This window comes from Mercenaria mercenaria, chromosome 1 (assembly GCF_021730395.1).
Source record: "Mercenaria mercenaria strain notata chromosome 1, MADL_Memer_1, whole genome shotgun sequence".
Classification (NCBI taxonomy): domain Eukaryota; kingdom Metazoa; phylum Mollusca; class Bivalvia; order Venerida; family Veneridae; genus Mercenaria; species Mercenaria mercenaria.
In genome coordinates, this window is record NC_069361.1 from 24,824,998 (window position 1) to 24,832,601 (window position 7,604).

The 7,604-nt window shown below is 35.1% G+C and overlaps 1 long non-coding RNA gene across 1 annotated transcript; it reads left to right on the plus strand.

Annotated features, from left to right (window-relative positions):
• Positions 1-188: 188 nt before the first annotated feature.
• On the plus strand, positions 189-2,286 carry LOC128556788 (uncharacterized). The gene is made up of 2 exons (XR_008370837.1): positions 189-1,224; positions 1,461-2,286. It is a non-coding gene; the product is annotated as an uncharacterized LOC128556788 (long non-coding RNA).
• The last annotated feature ends 5,318 nt before the right edge of the window (positions 2,287-7,604 follow it).

Consider the following 7,604-nt stretch of genomic DNA (forward strand, 5'->3'; position numbering starts at 1 on the left):
TCTGGGTTCGTAGGGCTAGAAATAGAATAGTTCTCCAAATCACTTCTTATGATCCACTTGATGGATCTTAATTATTACCCACCGAAAGTGGAAGTATATACTTTTGGCCTTGTCCGTCCGTCCGTCTGAAACCGTATATATGGCATGGTGTAGAATATTTAAATAAAACATGGTAGAAATGTTTACTGCTGTAAGGTAATGCCATCCTGCAAGTTCCGGTCAGATTGCATGAGTAAGACAAGAGTTATGGCCTTTTGTACATATATAATATGGTGTTTGATTCCATTTTCTGTCCGCCTGGAGTCATATCTCAGACATTGATAGAAGGATTCAGTGAAAATTGCTTCAGGAACACATGAGGCTTTCCCTTTGTATTTATATAATGCTTATTATATAGGCCATATCTTAAATTCAATGCCGTTTTATGATCCATTTTTGTTATGGAATATTGTGATCAAGCTTAGTATATATATATGATTTAATTGGAAACTTGTATGTTGTATATTTTGGTCTCTGGGGTCAAGGTCAAGGTCGCCTTTACTAAAACTAGAAAAATTGTTTCTGATCAATAACTTCACCAAGAAAAAAGCATATTGCATCCATACTTGGAATTTAGAAGTCTGGCATGGAGACCATGGTTTTAGATGTAGTTTGGCTTGATTAAGTCAATGTCAAGAACGTTGTTCCTAAAAATAGAAACGTTGTCTTCTCACGGTAACTTCACTTAAAAATGATGTAAGCAGACCAAACCTTGTAAACAGGTAGCTTTCATCGAGACAAGTTTTTGTTTCATTTTAGGTAGCGCGGGTCAAGGTAGTTGTTACTAAATATAGAAGAATGGGTTTCAATCAATAATTTAGAATGAATAGCTTTCAAAAAGACTGAAATGCAATGCTTCTTCAAAGGTAAAACCTTTATTCCCTTCGGCGGGGGATACCAATTCACTGACTTTGCTTGTTAAGGCAGTTCTGCACGTTTGATAAACCGGAAGTGATGGCGTAACGTCATTTATCACGGTGTAGTGCATTACCAAGAAATCACGATAAAACGAAACGATAAAAGTGAGTTCCTTTTCCTGTTTATAGACTGAATTCGTAAATTTTATCAATGAAATATCTTAAGTACTAGTCATTTGGTTGATAACTGTCCTATATAAGTCGACTTGCCTTGCAAGAATTTTATTTAGAGGGGGTAGCGAAGCAATACCACTACAAGATTAGTCAGGTAAAGTACTTACTTTTACAGTTGCAGCTAACAATCAATACGTTTCACTGCTTACATAATGCACTTTAATATAAATTATGTGTTTAAGATGATATTATTTTAGACTGTGGTATTGGATAATAGGTATTTATGTTCTTTTAAACGGAGCTGCTGAATCTTTATATTTATTTGGTTATTGAAATAGTAACTACATATAAACCTTCAATCTGTATAAAAATATGTTGTCTATTTTGCAGAAAACAAGAGGGATTTTAATTTGTTATCATCCGGAAAAAAACTGACTGACGATAAATATTTGGTGAAGATAATGTCTTTTTCACAAAGGATTTCGGTTGTTATTATCGCAATTATACTGATATGGAAGGTCACACAGACAGAGAGCCAGTACTGTCAGTGGGTTAAAGGTTACGGCTGCAGGGACACTACAATTGAATCGTTGGGACAAAGGTCGGTGTGCTAGATATGGCGACAGAAAAGGAAAGGTTATGGCATGTCAGCAGTATGGTAAACATTGCCGATGCAACGTAATTGGCAATATACCTCATGACGGGTCAGAATACTATGACAAATTTTTGTATTCTGAGTATTCTGAAATATATTAAACCGTTCTACAATAATTAAAATGGCTTCAATATTACATTCCTTTAAAATCAATTTGAAAACATTCTAGTAGTCGTAAGACTGATAGTGATAAAATGGAAGGATATTTGAAGGTGAATGCACTAATATTCTGTGTTTATTAAACAAACTTTGAGATTATATGATTATTATAATAATTTAAATAAAACAAACAATAGATGTTTGTTTAAATTCAAAGATGTATCTTTTGTTGATATAAACTTCAAAAATTGCATAATGAATATACAGCTGTTTTTTCTTCAGCCGCAAGTTTTTAATTTTCTGTATAACCTAGGTAGGTTATACATGACACTAATTTGTTAATTGAAAGTGAAAAAATGCAAATTTGTTTCTCGGATATATATCAATCAAACTGTAGAAAAAGTTTCGAACTTGCAGAAGTAATAAAAGACAATATATCAGCAAAAGCTTTGAAACATTCTACATGCATTTGTTGTGTTGTTCTTTCTTACGTACAGGAAACATGTTGCTCCTATTAGACATTTGCGAATTAAGACGAAGTGGAGTGTGAACACCTAGGACGATTGATTTTTCAAGGGGGTCATCTCAACATAATTTGATTATATTATGTGCGGTAGGAAAAACAACCTATAACAGCAATAAGGTTTGGGCTATTATATCATCACTATGCGGTAGGTCATATAAATTGGGATTTGCCTGTTTTTCCGATTTTCTGTCCGTCAGAGAAAAGTTTTGTTACACATATCGCGAAAGGTATTGAACGATCGTAACGGTCATGAAATTGTATAGGAATTTTATTTATCATTAGGAGTTGCACATCCAACTTTTTAGCTCATCTGAGTGCTCAAGTTGCACTGTGTCCGTCGTCATCCTCCGTACACATTTTCACTGTTAACACTGTAGAGATTAAACTTTCAGCCCAATCGCAGTGAAACTTAGTAAGAATGGTTTGAGTTAACAAGTTCTCGACAAAGTTTGAAATCGGGTCATTTTGGCTTATACACTAGGCAACTAGTTAGATCAAAGAAAATCTTTGTAAATATTCTTGATTCCATTTTCATGCTACCCGAAGTGGGGGAGCATATAGTCGCCACATTGCCCGTCCGTTCGTCCGTCACACCTCCTGTTCAGAGGATAACTAAAAAATATTGAAGGTACCAAGTTGTTATTTAATACAATGGTAGAGCTCATTGATAGGAAATGGAGTGACAAGGAACCATAACTCAAGCTGGTCCAATTTTTTAATTATCTCTCATTTTTGCAAACCTTGTCTGGGACATAACTCGTATACTAAGCAAGATATGTACTTGATACTTTATAAACTGATAGAAGTCAGTGAGAAGGAGTGTAGTGACAAGGGACCATAAATCTAGGTGGTCATAGATTTTTGATTATCTCCCTTTTTGAAAATTTCATACTTACATATTCAAGGAGACCGATGAGAGGAGTACCGGCCACAACTCTTGCTGACCACATTTCTCCTTATGTACCCTCTGTGACTGAAAAGCCCTTTAAGCTACAGTAATTTCGGAGAGATCCATCGGTGTTAACGATCGCCTTCCATTATTGTCTTTTCTTTTGGATCTTTGATAGACAGGGGCAGAATATTTGTCTCTTTATAAAATCTACATCAAGTATAAAACTGTATTATCTAGGGTCAAAAATTAGTGTCACAAGGTGAAGTTAAAGACATTATTAACACACTACAGGTCATGATATAATATTCAATCTTAATGATACCTGATTAGAATGTTTTGACGTTATAAAATTTAGCTTGAAACTGGATTATCGGGAATCAAAAGTTGAGTCAAGAGGTTATTTATCATAGAGAAGAAAAACACTCTACTGGAATTATTTTCTACTTAATCTTTGGAAACCGGGTCAAATGTAGGTTCACTTTGAACTTGGGTCAAAAAGGTCAGTAATCCAAACAATAGAAAAGCTAGAGACTGAATAGTTATATTGTTAATAAAATATCGGTAAAGTCTGAAACTTGGTCATATGCTGTCAAAAGGTAGGTCTGTAACCTTAAGCATAGAAAAAAAACTAAACACTCTAGATGCCACATAAAAACAAGAGCACAGCAATGCAAAACAATATACACATGAAACAAAGTCATGTGACCTTTGATCCCTAAGTGTGACATGGACCTTGAAGCGAACCATCTGAAACATGCGCTCTGCACATTGTCTTGATGTGGTGAACATTTATGCCAAGTTTCTTTAAAATCCTTCAAACAGTTCAAGAGTTACAGAGCGGAAACGAGACAAAGCCATATGAATTTGACCCCTAAGTGTGACCTTGACCTTAAAGCGAGCCATCCGAAACAGGCGCTCTGCATGTGGTCTTGATGTGGTGAACATTTGTGTCAAGTTTGTTCGAAATCCTTCAAGGGTTAAAGAGTTACAGAGCGGACACAAAACTGCTAACGGACAGACGAACAGACGGCCAGATGGACACCGTGGTATAACAAAATACGTCCTTTCGGGCGTATAATAACAACAAAGGGATGGAGACGCAAGATATTAAGCTTTCAACAATTTTGACAATGTTTTACCTGCTGACCTACATTTTGATACCAGCTAACCCAGTTTAGAATTTTTTTCAGGTCGGACGACGGATACATTACGATCAGACTAGGTGATCTTTTCAATTTTGTCTCAGATGCGCAACTTATAATATAATATAATAATACTGAAGAATATTTCAGGACAGCTTTAAGGCGCTAGATCAAATACTTTTTGCGATATGTGTAACGAAACATTTCTCTGACGAACAGACGGACGGACAGGCAAATCCAAATATTATCCTGTGTGGTGGCATAATAAGCCAGACCTTTCCATCATTATAGGACTGTTTTCCTACTGCACATAATTAAATCATGTCGAGACTGTCCCCTTGAGAAAACGATCGTCTTAGGTGTCCACAGTTCACGTAGACTTAATTCGCAAATGTCTTTTATGCATGAAAACATGAACTGTTTTAGTTTTATTTTGAAGTTTTTGGAAAGTAGCGCAAGTTGATATGTCAGGTATATCATATTTTGTTTTATTGTACTTATTTAAAAAAACAACCATCATTTCTATGTCTACTTCCGTAATGCCTTAACAATGAGAACTGGTTTTACAATATACAAATATTAGATATTTGTTTTTGTTGTGTTTATCATTTTCCAGACAGCTCTTTGAAAGAAACATTGTACGCGGTTGATTAAATACACAACAAAGCAACGTTTGTTATGGAAACGTACATGTAAAATACACACAAATAACAAATGGCAGCAAGTGCTAAATACGAGCAACATCATTATGAAATGAAATATCCATTAATATAGTAATATAGCCCGCACGCTTAGCTCAGTAAACAGAGTGCATATCTAAGGATCGCAGGGTCGTGAGTTCGATCAAAGGGTGATGCATATGTTCTCTTGTCGATTTGTTAAGACATTGTGTCCTCCACTGATTCATGTGGAGAAGTTGGCAGTTAGTTAGTACTGGTACAGAATCCAGGAGCGCTGGTTAGGTTAACTTTCCGCCGTTACATAACTGAAATACTGTTGAAAAACGGTGATAACCCCAAACAAACAAATACAAACAAAAGTGAGAAACTTACCAACATATGGCAACATACAGGCAAACATTCTAATACGGTTTTATATAGATCAATCTGTATATGTTAGGATCGTGGTGTCCTTTGAATTCGGTCTTTACGTTGCATTTTTAGCTCACCTGTCACGTAGAGACAGAGTTAGCTTTTGTGATCCCCCTTCGGCCGTCGTCCGTCCGTCCGTCGTCCGTCCGTCCACAATTTCCTTGTGAACACGATAGAGACCCCATTTTGTATTTGATTTCAATCAAACTTGCATTCAACTTGTATAGGCATAATATCTCGGTTCCTTTCGAAAACTGGCCAGTTTCCATTATGGGTTCCAGAGTTATGGCCCCTTAAAGGGCCAAAATTTGCTATTTTTGGCTTGTAAACACGATAGAGACAATATTTTGTAATCAACTTCAATAAAATCTGCACACAACTTGTATTGGCGTAATATCTTGGTTCTTTTCGAAAATTGGCAAGATCTCATCATGGGTTCAAGAGTTATGGCCCCTTAAAGGGCCAAAATATGCTATTTTGTGCTTGTGAATACGATTGAGACAACATTTAGCAATCAACTTTAATCAAACTTGCTCACAACAAGTATTGGCATAATATCTTGGTTCCTTTCGAAAACTGGCTGGGTCCCATCATGAGTTCTAGAGTTATGGCCCCTTAAAGGTGCAAAATTTGCTATTTTGGCTTTTTTTTTTTTTTTTTTTTTTTTTTTTTTTGGCTTTTGCAGTCATATAGATACTTCATTTATGGTTTGATTTGATACAAACTTACAAAATATTTTCGCCAACAATAAATCTTGGATTCCATAATGAATCTGTCAGATCCAATCATAGGTTCGATTACCTCCCCTCATTTAAATCAAAATGGATTTATGTCAGTAAGTACTTATAGGACTCATTTGAAATTTCATTACTGTTATTAGTTGGACTCAGACAATCAGGGTAGATAACTGTGGACTGATTTTATGTAATATTACATCCCTTTATTTCAAATTAAAATGGGCATATCTCCGTAACTAATGAAGATAACGATCTGAAATTTCATTTATGCCATCAGATGGACTTGGACAATAAGTGAAGATACATAATGACTGAACTTATGACAAATTACCTCTCTTTATTTTTTATGTAAATGAATATACCTAGCAGCTTCTAATGAGATTGGTTTGAAACGCTATTTATGTTTTCAATGCTACGAAATTTCTACTTTTATTTACTTTTTATATATATTATTGTAAAGGCTTGTACTCTGTATCTTCTACATGTATATACCAATGCATGATTACCTCCCCTGATTTTAATAAAAATGGATTTATCCCAGTAAGTGTTTATAGGACTCATTTGAAATTTTATTATTGTCATTAGTTGGACTGAGACAATCAGGGTAGATAACTATGGACTGTTTTTATGTCGAATTACCTCACTTTGTTTCAAATTAAAATGTGTGTATCTCAGTAACCAATGTAAATACTGATTTGAAATGTCATTTATGCCATCAGATGAAAAAGAGGGTTTTAAATTTCTTATCATCCGAAAAAATACTGAACGACGATAAATATCTGGTGAGGATAATGTCTTTCTCACAAAGGATTTCGGTTGTTATTATCGCAACTATACTTAATTGAAGGTCTCACAGGCAGAGAGCCAGCTATGTCGGGTTAATGGTCGCGGCTGCAGGGACACCGGCTTGAATCGTTGGGACAGAGGACGGTGTGCTAGGCTTGGTGACATATTAGATACGATTTTGAGATGGCAACGGTATGGTTTACGTTGCCGATGCAACATAATTGGCAATAATCGGGAAATATTGGAACTGATTTTGACGGGTCAGAATACTATGACAATTATTTGTATTCTAAAATATATTAAACCGTTCAACAATAATCAAAATGGCTACAATATTTCATTTGTTTAAAATTCATTTTAAAACATTCTGGTACACATACCACTTATAGTGACAAAATGAAAGGCTATTTGTTGATGAATGTACCAATATTCTGCTTTTATTTAACAGACTTTGAGAATATGTGATTTAATATTTGAATAAAAGAAACAATTGCTGTTTGTTAAAATTACCTTATTACAGTACTCAAATATGTATTATTTGTTGACATACCTTTTGCATCAAAAACAACGAACACATTCATATCCATACCGAACGGAACAGGTGAG